This window comes from Macaca thibetana, chromosome 2, assembly GCF_024542745.1.
Source record: "Macaca thibetana thibetana isolate TM-01 chromosome 2, ASM2454274v1, whole genome shotgun sequence".
NCBI lineage: Eukaryota > Metazoa > Chordata > Mammalia > Primates > Cercopithecidae > Macaca > Macaca thibetana.
In genome coordinates, this window is record NC_065579.1 from 96,445,885 (window position 1) to 96,459,747 (window position 13,863).

Genomic DNA, 13,863 nt, shown 5'->3' on the forward strand with positions numbered 1-13,863 from the left:
CTTGGCTCTCATTTTTCTCTCTTGCCTGCTGCCATGTAAGACATGCCTTTTGCCTTCCACCATGATTGTGAGGCCTCTCTAGCCACATTGAACTGTGAGCCCATTAAACCTCTTTTTCTTTACAAGTTGCCCAGTCTTGGATACGTCTTTATCAGCAATGTGAAAACGGACTAACACACTAGGTAATTTATAAAAAAAAGAAGGTTTATTTGGCTTATGGTTTTGCAGGCTGCACATGAAGCATAGAGTTGGCATCTGCTTCTGGCGAGGGCCTTAGAAAGCTTCCAGTCATATTGGAAAACAAAGAAGAGCCAGTGTGTCACATAGCAAGACAGGGAGCAAGAGACAGAGGGAGGAGGTGCCAGGGTCTTCCTGACAATCCAATCTCACATTAACTCATAGAGTGAGAACTCAGTCATTACTGGGAGAACTGCACCAAGACATTCATGAAAGACTGGCCGCCGTGACTGAAATACTTCCTGCTAGGCCTGCCTCCAACACTGGAGGTCACATTTCAACATGAGATTTGGAGGGAACAAAACATCCAAACCATATCATCCACAAGTAGATGGAACTGTGCTGTGTTTTGTATTGAGATACTTGCAAAAGAATTGTTCAGTACACATCAAGCCATGTACCTACAGGCAGGAGAAATTGCCAAATTCCTTGGATTAGATCAAAGAAACTTCAAGGCAACAAGAGGTAGGTGTGACTGATTTATGCATTATGCAGGATGATTCTCAAGGAATTCTGTTTAACAGCGACACTTTTTCCTTTAGTGTTTTTATTTATTTATTATTTATATATTTATTGAGATGGAGTTTCACTCTGTCACCTAGGCTGGAGTGCAGTGGTGCAATCTTGGCTCACTGTAACCTCTGCCTCCTGGGTTCAAGTGATTCTCCCACCTCAGCCTCCCGAATAGCTGGGACTACAGGCAGATGCCACCACACCAAGATAATTTTTAGTAGAGATGGGGTTTCACCATGTTGGCCAGGCTGGTCTCAAACCCCTGACCTCAATTAATTTGCCTGCCTCAGCCTCTCAAATTGCTGGGATTACAGGCATGAACCATGGTGCCCAGCACATTTAGTGTTTTTAAAATAATGGTATATCTTATAATCAATTGAGTCTTAGAGTCCATGAAATATAGTACATTGAAAATGACACATACATATTCATTAGCAGCAAATGCTGTCATCACCTAGAAAATACATTTAGCAATTGTACACAAAACAGGCTCCCCTGCCCCCACAAAACTCTCATGCTTCCTTTGTTTTTTGGTCCCTCCTGTAAACAATTCTACAACTAGACAAAACCTATGAGGCAAATGTTTTCAGCACAATACAGCAGACAATGCAAGTCTCTGATTCTTGAAAGAAGAGAAATTTGATATTCCTTGGCTGGCCAGACAAAGTGAAGGCTGTCAGGGCTCTTAATCCCCCACTGATGAACTCACAGCCAACATTTATTTGAGTCTCTACTGTGAACCCTCATGTCTGGTTCTGAAAACCGAAGTGAATCAAAGAGTCATAACCCCTGCCCTGTGAACCTTACGGTAAGAAAGACCATCCAGGCAAGATGGCTGAATAGGAACAGCTCCAGTCTACAGCTCCCAGCATGAGCAACACAGAAGACAGGAGATTTCTGTGTTTCCAACTGAGGTACTGGGTTCATCTCACTGGGGCGTGTTGGACAGTGGGTGCAGCCCACTGAGCGAGAGCCAAAGCAGGGCAAGGCATCGCCTCACCCAGGAAGTGCAAGGGGGAAGGAAATTCCCTTTCTTAGCCAAGGGAAGCTGTGACAGACAGCACCTGGAAAATCAGGTCGCTCCCACCCTTATACTGCGCTCTTCCAAGGGTCTTAGCAAACAGCACATCAGGAGATTATATCCTGCTCCTGGCTCCGAGGGTCCCACGCCCACGGAGTCTCACTCATTGCTAGCACAGCAGACTGAGATCTAACTGCAAGGCAGCAGCGAGGCTGGGGGAGGGGCGCCCACCATTGCTGAGACTTGAGTAGGTAAGCAAAGCGGCCGGGAAGCTTGAACTGGGTGGAGCCCACTGCAGCTCAAAGAGGCCTGCCTGCCTCTGTAGACTTCACTTCTAGGGGCAGGGCGTAGCCAAACAAAAGGCAGCAGAAACCTCTGCAGATTTAAACGTCCCTGTCTGACAGCTTTGAAGAGAGTAGTTGTTCTCCCAGCACAGAGTGTGAGATCTGAGAATGGACAGATTGCCTCCTCAAGTGGGTCCTTGTCCCCCAAATAGCCTAACTGGGGAGGTATCTCCCAGTAGGGGCCGACTGACACCTCACACAGCCGGGAACCCCTCTGAGACGAAGCTTCCAGAGGAATGATCAGGCAACAACATTTGCTATTCAGCAATATTTGCTGTTCTGCAGCCTCCACTGCTGATACCCAGGCAAACAGGGTCTGAAGTGGATCTCCAGCAAACTCCAACAGATCTGCAGTTGAGGGTCCTGACTGTTAGAGGGAAAACTAACAAACAGAAAGGACAACCACACTGAAACCCCATCTGTACATCACCATCTTCAAAGACCAAAAGTAGATAAAACCACAAAGATGGGGAAAAAACAGAGCAGAAAAACTGAAAATTCTAAGAATCAGAGCACCTCTCCCCCTCCAAAGGAACGCAGCTCCTTGCCAGCAATGGAACAAAGCTGGGCAGAGAATGATTTTGACGGGTTGAGAGAAGAAGGCTTCAGACAATCAACCTTCTCCAAGCTAAAGGAGGAAGTTCAAACCCATTGCAAAGAAGCTAAAAACCTTGAAAAAAGATTAGACAAACGGCTAGCTAGAATAACCAGTGTAGAGAAGTCCTTAAATGAACTGATGGAGCTGAAAACCATGACACGAGAACTACGTGATGAATGCATAAGCTTTGGTAACTGATTCAATCAACTGGAAGAAAGGGTATCAGTGATTGAAGATCAAATAAATGAAATGAAGCAAGAGGAGACATTTAGAGAAAAAAAAATAAAAATAAACGAACAAAGCCTCCAAGAAATATGGGAGTGAAAAGACCAAATCTACGTCTGAGTGGTGTACCTGAAAGTGACAGGGAGAATGGAACCAAGTCGGAAAACACTCTGCAGGATATTATCCAGGAGAACTTCCCCAACCTAGCAAGGCAGGCCAACATTCAAACTCAGGAAATACAGAGAACACCACGAAGATATTCCTCAAGAAGGGTAACTCCAAGACACATAATTGTCAGATTCACCAAAGTTGAAATGAAGGAAAAAATGTTAAGGGCAGCCAGGGAGAAAGGTCGGGTTACCCACAAAGGGAAGCCCATCAGACTAACAGCAGATCTCTTGGCAGAAACTCTACAAGCCAGAAGAGAGTGGGGGCCAATATTCAACATTCTTAAAGAAAAGAATCTTCAACCCAGAATTTCATATCCAGCCAAACTAAGCTTCATAAGTGAAGGAGAAATAAAATCCTTTACAGACAAGCAAAAGCTGAGGGATTTTGTCACCACTAGGCCTGCCTAACAAGAACTCCTGGAGGAAGCACTAAACATGGAAAGGAACAACTGGTACCAGCCACTGCAAAAACATGCAAATATATAAAGACCATCAATGCTAGGAAGAAACTGCATCAACTAATGAGCAAAATAACCAGCTAACATCATAATGACAGGATCAAATTCACACATAACAATATTAACCTTAAATGTAAATGGACTAAATGCTCCAATTAAAAGACACAGACTGGCAAATTGGATAAAGAGTCAAGATCCATCAGTGTGCTGTATTCAGAAGACCCATCTCACATGCAGAAACACACATAAGCTCAAAATAAAGGGATGGTGGAAGATCTACCAAGCAAATGGAAAACAAAAAAAGGCAGGGGTTGCAATCCTAGTCTCTGATAAAACAGACTTTAGACCAACAAAGATCAAAAGAGACAAAGAAGGCCATTACATAATGGTAGAGGGATCAATTCAACAAGAAGAGCTAACTCTCCTAAATATATATGCACCCAACACAGGAGCACCCAGATTCATAAAGCAAGTCCTTAGAGACTTACAAAGAGACCTAGACTCCCACACAATAATAATGGGAGACTTTAACACACCACTGTCAACATTAGACACATCAATGAGACAGAAAGCTAACAAGGATACCCAGGAAATGAACTCAGCTCTGCACCAAGTGGACTTAATAGACATCTACAGAACTCTCCATCCCAAATCAATAGAATATACATTCTTCTCAGCACCACATCGCACTTATTCCAAAATTGACCACACAGTCAGAAGTAAAGCACTCTTCAGCAAATGTAAAAGAACAGAAATTATAACAAACTGTCTCAGACCACAGTGCAAACAAAGTAGAACTCAGGATTAAGAAACTCACTCAAAACCACTCAACTACATGGAAACTGAACAACCTGCTCCTGATTGACTACTGGATACATAATGAAATGAAGGCAGAAATAAAGATGTTCTTCGAAACCAATGGGAACAAAGACACAACATACCACAACCTCTGGGACACATTTAAAGCAGTGTGTAGAGGGAAATTTATAGCACTTAATGCCCACAAGAGAAAGCAGGAAAGATCTAAAACTGACACCCTAACATCACAATTAAAAGAACTAGAGAAGCAAGAGCAAACACATTCAAAAGCTAGCAGAAGGTAAGAAATAACAGATCAGAGCAGAACTGAAGGAGATAGAGACACAAAAAACGCTTCAAAAAATCAATGAATCCAGGAGCTGGTTTTTTGAGAAGATCAACAAAATTGATAGACCGCTAGCAAGACTAATAAAGAAGAAAAGAGAGAAGAATCAAAGAGACTCAATAAAAAATGATAAAGGGGATATCACCACTGATCCCACAGAAATACAAACTACCATCAGAGAATACTATAAACACCTCTATGCAAATAAACTAGAAAATCTAGAAGAAATGGATAAATTCCTAGACACATACACCCTCCCAAGACTGCCTGGCAGAGACACACACAAAAAGAGAATTTTAGACCAATATCCCTGATGAACATCAATGCAAAAATCCTCAATAAAATACTGGCAAACTGAATCCAGTAGCACATCAAAAAGCTTATCCACCATGATCAAGTGGGCTTCATCCCTGGGATGCAAGGCTGGTTCAACATATGCAAATCAATAAATGTAATCCATCACATAAACAGAACCAAAGACAAAAACCACATGATTATCTCAATACATGCAGAAAAGGCCTTTGACAAAATTCAACAGCCCTTCATGTTAAAAAACTCTCAATAAATTAGGTATTGATGGGACGTATCTCAAAATAATAAGAGCTGTTTATGACAAACCCACAGCCAATATCATACTGAATGGGCAAAAACTCGAAGCATTCCCTTTGAAAACTGGCACAAGACAGGGATGCCCTCTCTCATCACTCCTATTCAACATAGTGTTGGAAGTTCTGGCCAGGGCAATCAGGCAGGAGAAAGAAATAAAGGGTATTCAATTAGGAAAACAGGAAGTCAAATTGTTCCTGTTTGCAGATGACATGATTATATATTTAGAAAACCCCATCGTCTCAGCCCAAAATCTCCTTAAGCTGATAAGCAACTTCAGCAAAGTCTCAGGATACAAAATCAAAGTGCAAAAATCACAAGCATTCATATACACCAATAACAGACAAACAGAGAGCCAAATCATGAGTGAACTCCCATTCACAATTGCTTCAAAGAGAATAAAATACCTAGGAATCAAATTTACAAGAGATGTAAAGGACCTCTTCAAGGAGAACTACAAACCACTGCTCCATGAAATAAAAGAGGACACAAACAAATGGAAGAACATTCCATGCTCATGGATAGGAAGAATCAATATCGTGAAAATGCCCATACTGCCCTTCGTAATTTATAGAGTCAGTGCCATCCCCATCAAGCTACCAATGACTTTCTTCACAGAATTGGAAAAAAATACTTAAAGTTCATATGGAACAAAAAACCACTTTCAACATTGGACAGGTCGAGACAGAAAGTTAACAAGGATACCCAGGAATTGAATTCAGCTCTGCACCAAGTGGACCTAATAGACATCTACAGAACTCTCCACCCCAAATCAATAGAACATACATTCTTCTCAGCACCACATCGCACTTATTCCAAAATTGACCACATAGTCAGAAGTAAAGCACTCTTCAGCAAATGTAAAAGAACAGAAATTATAACAAACTGTCTCAGACCACATTGAGAGCCTGCATTGCCAAGACAATCCTAAGCAAAAAGAACAAAGCTGGAGGCATCACGCTACATGACTTCAAACTATACTACAAGGCTACAGTAACCAAAACAGCATGGTACTGGTACCAAAACAGAGATATAGACCAATGAAACAGAACAGAGCCCTCAGAAATAATACCACAAATCTACAACCATCTGATCTTTGACAAACCCGACAAAAACAAGAAATGGGGAAAGGATTCCCTATTTAATAAATGGTGCTGGGAAAACTAGCTAGCCATATGTAGAAAGCTGAAACTGGATCCCTTCCTTACAGCTTATACAAAAGTTAATTCAAGACGGATTAAAGACTTAACTGTTAGACCTAAAACCATAAATACCCTAGAAGAAAACCTAGGCAATACCATTCAGGACATAGGCATGGACAAGAACTTCACGACTAAAACACCAAAAACAATGGCAACAAAAGCCAAAATTGACAAATGGGATCTAATTAAACTAAAGAGCTTCTGTACAGCAAAAGAAACTACCATCAGAGTGAACAGGCAACCTACAGAATGGGAGAAAATTTTTGCAATCTACTCATCTGACAAAGAGCTAATATCCAGAATCTGCAAAGAACTCAAACAAATTTACAAGAAAACAACAACCCCATCAAAAAGTGGGCAAAGGATATGAACAGACATTTCTCAAAAGAAGACATTTATGCAGCCAACAGACACATGAAAAAAATGCTCATCATTACTGGTCATCAGAGAAATGCAAATCAAAACCACAATGAGATACCATCTCACACCAGTTAGAATGGTGATCGTTAAAAAGTCAGGAAACAGCAGGTGCTGGAAAGGATGTGGAGAAATAGGAACACTTTTACACTGTTGGTGGCACTGTAAACTAGTTCAATCATTGTGGAAGACAGTGTAGCGATTCCTCAAGGATCTAGAATTAGAAATACCATTTGACCCAGCCATTCCATTACTGGATATATAAGCAAAAGATTATAAATCATGCTGCTATAAAGACACATGCACACATATGTTTATTGCGGCACTATTCACAATAGCAAAGACTTGGAACCAACCCAAATGTCCATCAATGATAGACTGGATTAAGAAAATGTGGCACATATACACCATGGAATACTATGCAGCCATAAAAAAGGATGAGTTCATGTCCTTTGTAGGGACATGGATGCAGCTAGAAACCATCATTCTCAGCAAACTATCGCAGGGACAGAAAACCAAACCCCGCATGTTCTCACTCATAGGTGGGAATTGAACAATGAGAACACTTGGACACAGGAAAGGGAACATCGCACACCGGGGCCTATTGTGGAGTGGGGGGAGGGGGGAGGGATAGCATTAGGAGATATACCTAATGTAAACGATGAGTTAATGGCTGCAGCACACCAACATGGCACATGTATACATATGTAACAAACCTGCACGTTGTGCACATGTACCCTAGAACTTAAAGTATAATTAAAAAACAAAAAGACAAAAAAGAAAAAAGAGAAATTCACATTTGCTTTGCTCCTGCAGGCCATTCCTAGGCTGGAGCAGAAAAGTTGAGCCCTAGTGGAACACAGGGGTCTTGCTGGGTGGAGAAGGCAGAGAATGAAGTTTGGGGTGTTTGGAATTAGTAGAGAAGGGTGCTAAAGAGGAGAGAGTGCACAACGGGGAGCATTCTGGGCTGTCTGTGTGCAGAGCAAGGCTGTACTGGAATGCAGAGAACTAAGTCAAGACCACAGAGGTAGTGAAGTCCTGGGAAATTTTTGAGTTCCCACACAGTCAGTGTTCAGAGACCTTGCTGAGCACCTCAAGCATTCAGTTGAGATGTCAGAAAAGCCATAATTTAGGAGTAAGGACCACATTCTGGATTGAAAGCCATGCTTCTAGGACTATGGACAAAACTTGAAATAGATTGGCCCTAACAAAGCCTACTAAATTCTGACTGCATCAAGAGAATCTACCAGTAATTTAACCACTGGTCAGAAAAACTTAGCTTTTTTTTTTTTTTTTTTTTTTTTTTTTTTTTTTTTTTTTTTTTAAGGGAAGACAACATAGTTCAGACTTTGTACAAGGTATCATTTACAATGTCCATCATATGATCAAAAATTATCAGACATGTGAAGCAGGAAAACAGAACCATAAGCAATAGAAAAAGCACTAAATAGACACTCTGAAATAACCTAGGTGTTGAAGTTAGCAAAGGACTTTAAAGTTATTATTATAAGTATGTTCAAGGGTTTAAAAAAAAAAAAGGATTGGCAAACGAGAGAATAGAAGGATAAGAAGATAAAAATTTTAAAAGAGTTATTAAAAATCTGTCTAAAGTTTTAAGAAAAGATGGATAGAATGAGTGAATAGATCAGTAGACTAGAAATGGAAATAATAAACCAAAAAAATGGCCAGGCACAATGGCTCATGCCTATGATCCCAGAACGTTGGGAGGCCTACCACTTTGGGAGCCTGAAGCAAGAGGACCATTTGAGGCCAGGAGTTTGAGACCAGTCTGGGCAACATAATGAGACATTGTCTCTATTTTTTAAAAAAAGACTGGATTTGATGGCTCACATTTGTAATTCTGGCACTTTGGGAGGCAGACTACTTTAGCTCAGGAGTTTCTGAGCATCTGGGGCAACATAGGGAGACCACATATGTACAAAAAACGTAAAAATTAGCTGGACATGGTGGCACACACCTGTAGTCACAGCTACTTGGGAGGCTGAGGTGGGAGGATTGCCTGAGCACTGGAGGTCGAGGCTGCAGTGAGCCATGATTGAGCCATTGCATTGGAGCCTGGATGACAGAGTTAGATCCTGTCTCACAAAACAAAACAAAACAAGGCAAAAAACAAAAACCAAATGGACAAACAAAAAAATCCCCAAGAAACACAACACCACCACCAAAAAAAAAAAAAAAAAAAAAAATAGCTCTGGGTTACTCAGTTTACTAGGGTAGTGCTCTGTGGTGGTTAAGAGCACAGACTCTGGATCCAGACTGCCTGGGATCAAATGCTGATCTTTCTCCTTAGCTGTGAAAATTACTTATACTTTCAGAGCTTTCATTTTGTCATCAGCAAAATGAGGACAAAAACAATAGTGTCTTCCTTTTGGAGCTATTGTGATAATTAAAGGAGATAAATATAAAGTGCCTCTCTCAGTGCCTGACACAGACTAAGTATTACTTTTTAAATTATTTCAACTTTTCTAGGGTTCATCTCAGAACTCCAGTGTAACACTCTCGTTTTTGTGGCCTTCAGAAGGACCCCCATGTCTCACGAGTGGGCTTAGACCATACTTTGACAAATAGTTGACTTAGATAACTAAGGTAACTTAGGTAGTAATGGCTACATGCCTATGGGACATTTACCAGGATTTTTGAATTTGTTCAACCTCTCATTTTCCTCCAAGCAGGAAAAATGTGAGATAGTGATTAGGCATGTGTGTGGTGGGGGTGGGGGAAATAAGTAAGAGAGAGAAAAAAAGAAAAACTCCACAATCAAAATATGGCCTTATTCCGTCAATTGCTTTTAAATTAAAAACATTTAAAATCAATTTCAATTTTGAGGGGGACTTATTTAAAATGTAGATTCAAATCCTTTTCTTTTTCCCTGCTGTCAGGAAAATATGTGTGTGTGTGTGTGTGTGTGTGTGTATTTCTGGGTGAATGTTTCAATTTTTACTGACTTCCATATAACTTGGGTGACCAAGATGCTCCTTGAAATTAAAGTTAGTCACATTGTTTATGCTGTTCATGATTTAAAGATGCTATCTGAGACTCTATTTTGGCTTTGGGAGTTAATAAAATAATTTTAGTCTGCTTTATCACATCTTCATAAAGTTAGTGACTGTTGAGCCAGGCAGAAATATTAATGTAACGAAAAAACAACAGTGCTACAGTATTTCTCAGTTGAAGCAGGGATTTTCCAATACGAATAAATAAAATAAACCATGCAGGTAGGTGTGGCGGTACCATTTTCTTAAAACTTTGTCTTAACGTTCATCTAGTCAGTGCAGCCTCTCTAATCATCTTAGACCATGATGCATCTCTCCTTGTTTCCTTTTGATTATCTTTTAATGTATTATATGTGTTTTTTGTTTGTTTGTTTGTTTTAACAGAGTCTTGCTCTGTTGCCCATGTTGGAGTGCAGTGGCACAATGTTGACTCACTGCAGCCTCCACCTCCTGGTTCAAGCAATTCTTGTGCCTCAGCCCCCTGAGTAGCTGGGACTACAGATGTGCACCATCACGCCTGGCTAATTTCTGTATTTTTAGTAGAGACGGAGTTTTGCCATGTTGGCCAGGCTGGTCTCAAAATCCTGACCTCAGGTGATCTGCCCACCTAGGTCTCAGATTCCACAAAGTGCTGGGATTATAGGTGTGAGCCACTGCATCCAGCCTGTATGCACTTTTTAAGTTAGAAACTTCTGTCCAATTCCTGACGGCAGGGAGCGTATTTTATATTCCTTTCTTATCTCAGTGCCTACAACATACAACAGTGCCTGGCATACAGATGTTTGGCGCTGTTGGTGCATTTAACTTTATCTTTATTAATAGTATCATTATTAATTACAATTAGTATCATTTATTCAAGTATTAATGAGATCAATTGTGACCTGCAAAAGGTACTTATTGTGGCAATTTAGATTCCCAGTTGGCTAATACCCTAACTGTTAAATTCATTTAAGAAATATTAAGCTATCTATAATAAATGAGTCATTTAATAATTTGTCCATATTTGTGTGGAATTCACTTTGGAGTCATACAGGCTGGGAGCCAACATCGGGCCATGGTTCTTAGCTGTGTGGCCTTGGGGGAGTAAGTTTCCTCTTTTCTTTTTGTAAGTTTTTGCTTCAAGGGCTTCCCTTTGCTCCAAAGGGTGATAGGTAAAATGTAAAACATGTAAATTAGGAAGATATAGCTACCATTACAACCAAAATCTGTAGATACATGGACTGGAAACATAATAGATACATATGGTGGTGAGCTGGGGCTAAAGGTACAGGCTTGGGGCCTCCAGGTGCAGAGACAGGCAACAGCAGGACTTCACATTACTCAAGGAAGTACAAGCTAAAATAGCTCCATACAAGGCAAGGCTTCAGATCCAGGGTCACCCATGCAAGCCACAAGCTGGTCTGGGGTTTCCTTGCCTAAGAAACAATGTGAGGAAGGAAAATCATTTCCCATCAATTCCAGGAATTATGTCTTACTTCATCTACCTTCCCAGGGTGGGCAGAGGAAGGAGACAGAACTTCACAGCCAGGACCTAGACCAAGCCTGGGTAAATGGATATGCAGAATCTCTAATATCGTCACAAGGCAGCTGGATGTCCCGGGAGGATGAGCAGAGGCAGCAGCAAACCAGTTAGTAGGAAGTAATGTACTTGAGGGGTAGGGTGAAACAGGGAGAAAAGAGAGTGAAGAGGGACATCACTTCAAGATAGGCTAAAAAATAAATTTGAAAACACCCGAGGAAAAACAAAAACCAAAAAAAGAAAAACAGCAATAAAAATCAACAATCAAGCGATGAATTCATACCGGATAAAATGAAAATACAGTTGATCCTTGAACATCATGGGGTTAGGTACACTGACCACCCCACCCCCATGCAGTCAAAAATCCACATATAACTTCTGGCTCTCCAAAAACCTACCTACTAATAGCCAATGTTGACTGGAAGCCTTATTAATAACATCAACAGTTGATAAACACATATTTTGTATGTCATATGTATTATATACTATATTCTTACAATAAAATAAGCTGGAGAAAGAAAAATGCTATAAAAATTATAAAGAAGAGAAAATATATTTACTATTCATTAAGTGGAATTGGATCATCATAAATGTCTTCATCCTTGTCATTTCACTTTGAATAGGCTGAGAAGGAGGAGTAAGAGGAGGGGTTGGTCTTGCTGCATCAGGAGTGGTGGAGGCGGAAGAAAAAATAAGTGGACCTGAGCAGTTCAAACCTGTGTTGTTCGAGAGTCAACAGCTACAGAGTAATCTGAAAACCACGTATGATAAGAATTCTCAAGAGATGAATAAATAGCTGTAGAATGAGAAATTACTGAACACAAACAAACAGAAGCAAGACCAGGTAAACATGCTAAGAACCAAATAGAAATCTTAGAAATTGAAAAATAAGGTCACTGAAATAAAGGTCTGATAGACAAGACAAACTCTAATATTATACTAAGCAATTGGAAAATTAGTCCTAAAGGATGGAATCCAGAATGTAGCACAGAAAGAGGGAAGGATAAAACACATACACAAAAATAGAGTAGTTTGACAGTCTTTAGCAAACATCTAAAAGGAGTTCCAGGCCAGGTGCAGAGGCTCCTGCTTGTAATTCTGGCATGTTGGGAGGCAAAAGTGGGATCATTTCTTGAGGCCAGGAGTTTGAGACCAGCCTGGGAAACATAGCAAGACTCCATCTCCACAAAAAGGAGGAAAAAACAGCTAGGCATGATGGTGCACCTACGCACTTACTCAGGAAGCTGAGGCAAGGGGATTCCTTGAGTTCAGGAGTTCAAGGCTGCAATGTGTGTTATCACACCACTGAACTCCATACTGAGTGACACAGCAAGACCCTGTCTCTGAAAAATAAATAAGTAAGTAAAAGGAGTCCAAGAAGTGGATTAGAAGAATGCAGAAAATTAATATTCTAAGAAAATGCTTAGAATTTTCTAGAATTAAAGAAAGATGTAAATCCTTGAATTCATAGTATGTACTAAAAATTATGCAGGATAAAAATAAATCCATATGTACACACATTTGATGAAAACTGCAGAACATTAAGGATGAAGAAATTAAAAAAAAATTCGAAGAAAAAAATAAAAATCATGCAAAATAACTATAATGAGCTTGACAATCAGTTTCTCAACAGTAAAAATATTAATACATTTCAGGAAACAATAGATTAATGTCCTCAAGATACTGAGGAAAAATAAATGCCAATTTAGAATTGTGCCCCTAGCTAGCCCCCTGATCCTGATGAGGGTCTCCAGGAAAATATCAAGCCATTCATCCTTTCCCCAGCCCACATCAGGCTAACTGTCCAAAGATTTACTAGTGGTCTGGGAACTCAATCATTTAAATCTAAGAAAAGGATGACAAGACATCTCTCTCTGCCTAAACCCGGGGCAGTGAAACCATCTTACATACCCTTGTTTGGCAACCAGGGGGAAGAAATTATTATGGTTCTAGGGCCAAACGGACTGGAGGGGAACAGAAGACTTTTCAAACTCAGTGACCATCTGAACTCAAATAACCAAACTTGGAATCCACCAGTAAAATTAAATCTGGCAATCTTTCTAGGACTTTCATCACTTCAGGTTATTCTCATATGACTTTTCTTCAAACTTTTGTCCTTGCTGTGTCTGATCTATAGGAATAATAGTAGGACAAGAGGATAATTAACTTTCTTCACTGAAACCCTTTGAGACTGCCCTCTGTTTCTTGCTGGAAACTGGCAGATCCTCCTCCAAACCAAGGTAAAGTTAGGAGTGTTCCATGACAAGAGGAATGCCTGGAACCAGGATTGAATACCACCAGCAGTTTGTCTGTCTCTGTCTCTGCCTCTTATATCTCACTCTAGACCTGTTTTTGCCACTTGGCCAGAGACACAGGGACATGGATAGCACAGGAA

The 13,863-nt window shown here is 40.4% G+C and overlaps 1 protein-coding gene across 4 annotated transcripts in view; it reads right to left on the minus strand.

Annotated features, from left to right (window-relative positions):
* The window catches only part of HHATL (hedgehog acyltransferase like), a 464,648-nt gene that overhangs the window by 29,863 nt on the left and 420,922 nt on the right, over positions 1-13,863 (minus strand). The window lies entirely within an intron of this gene.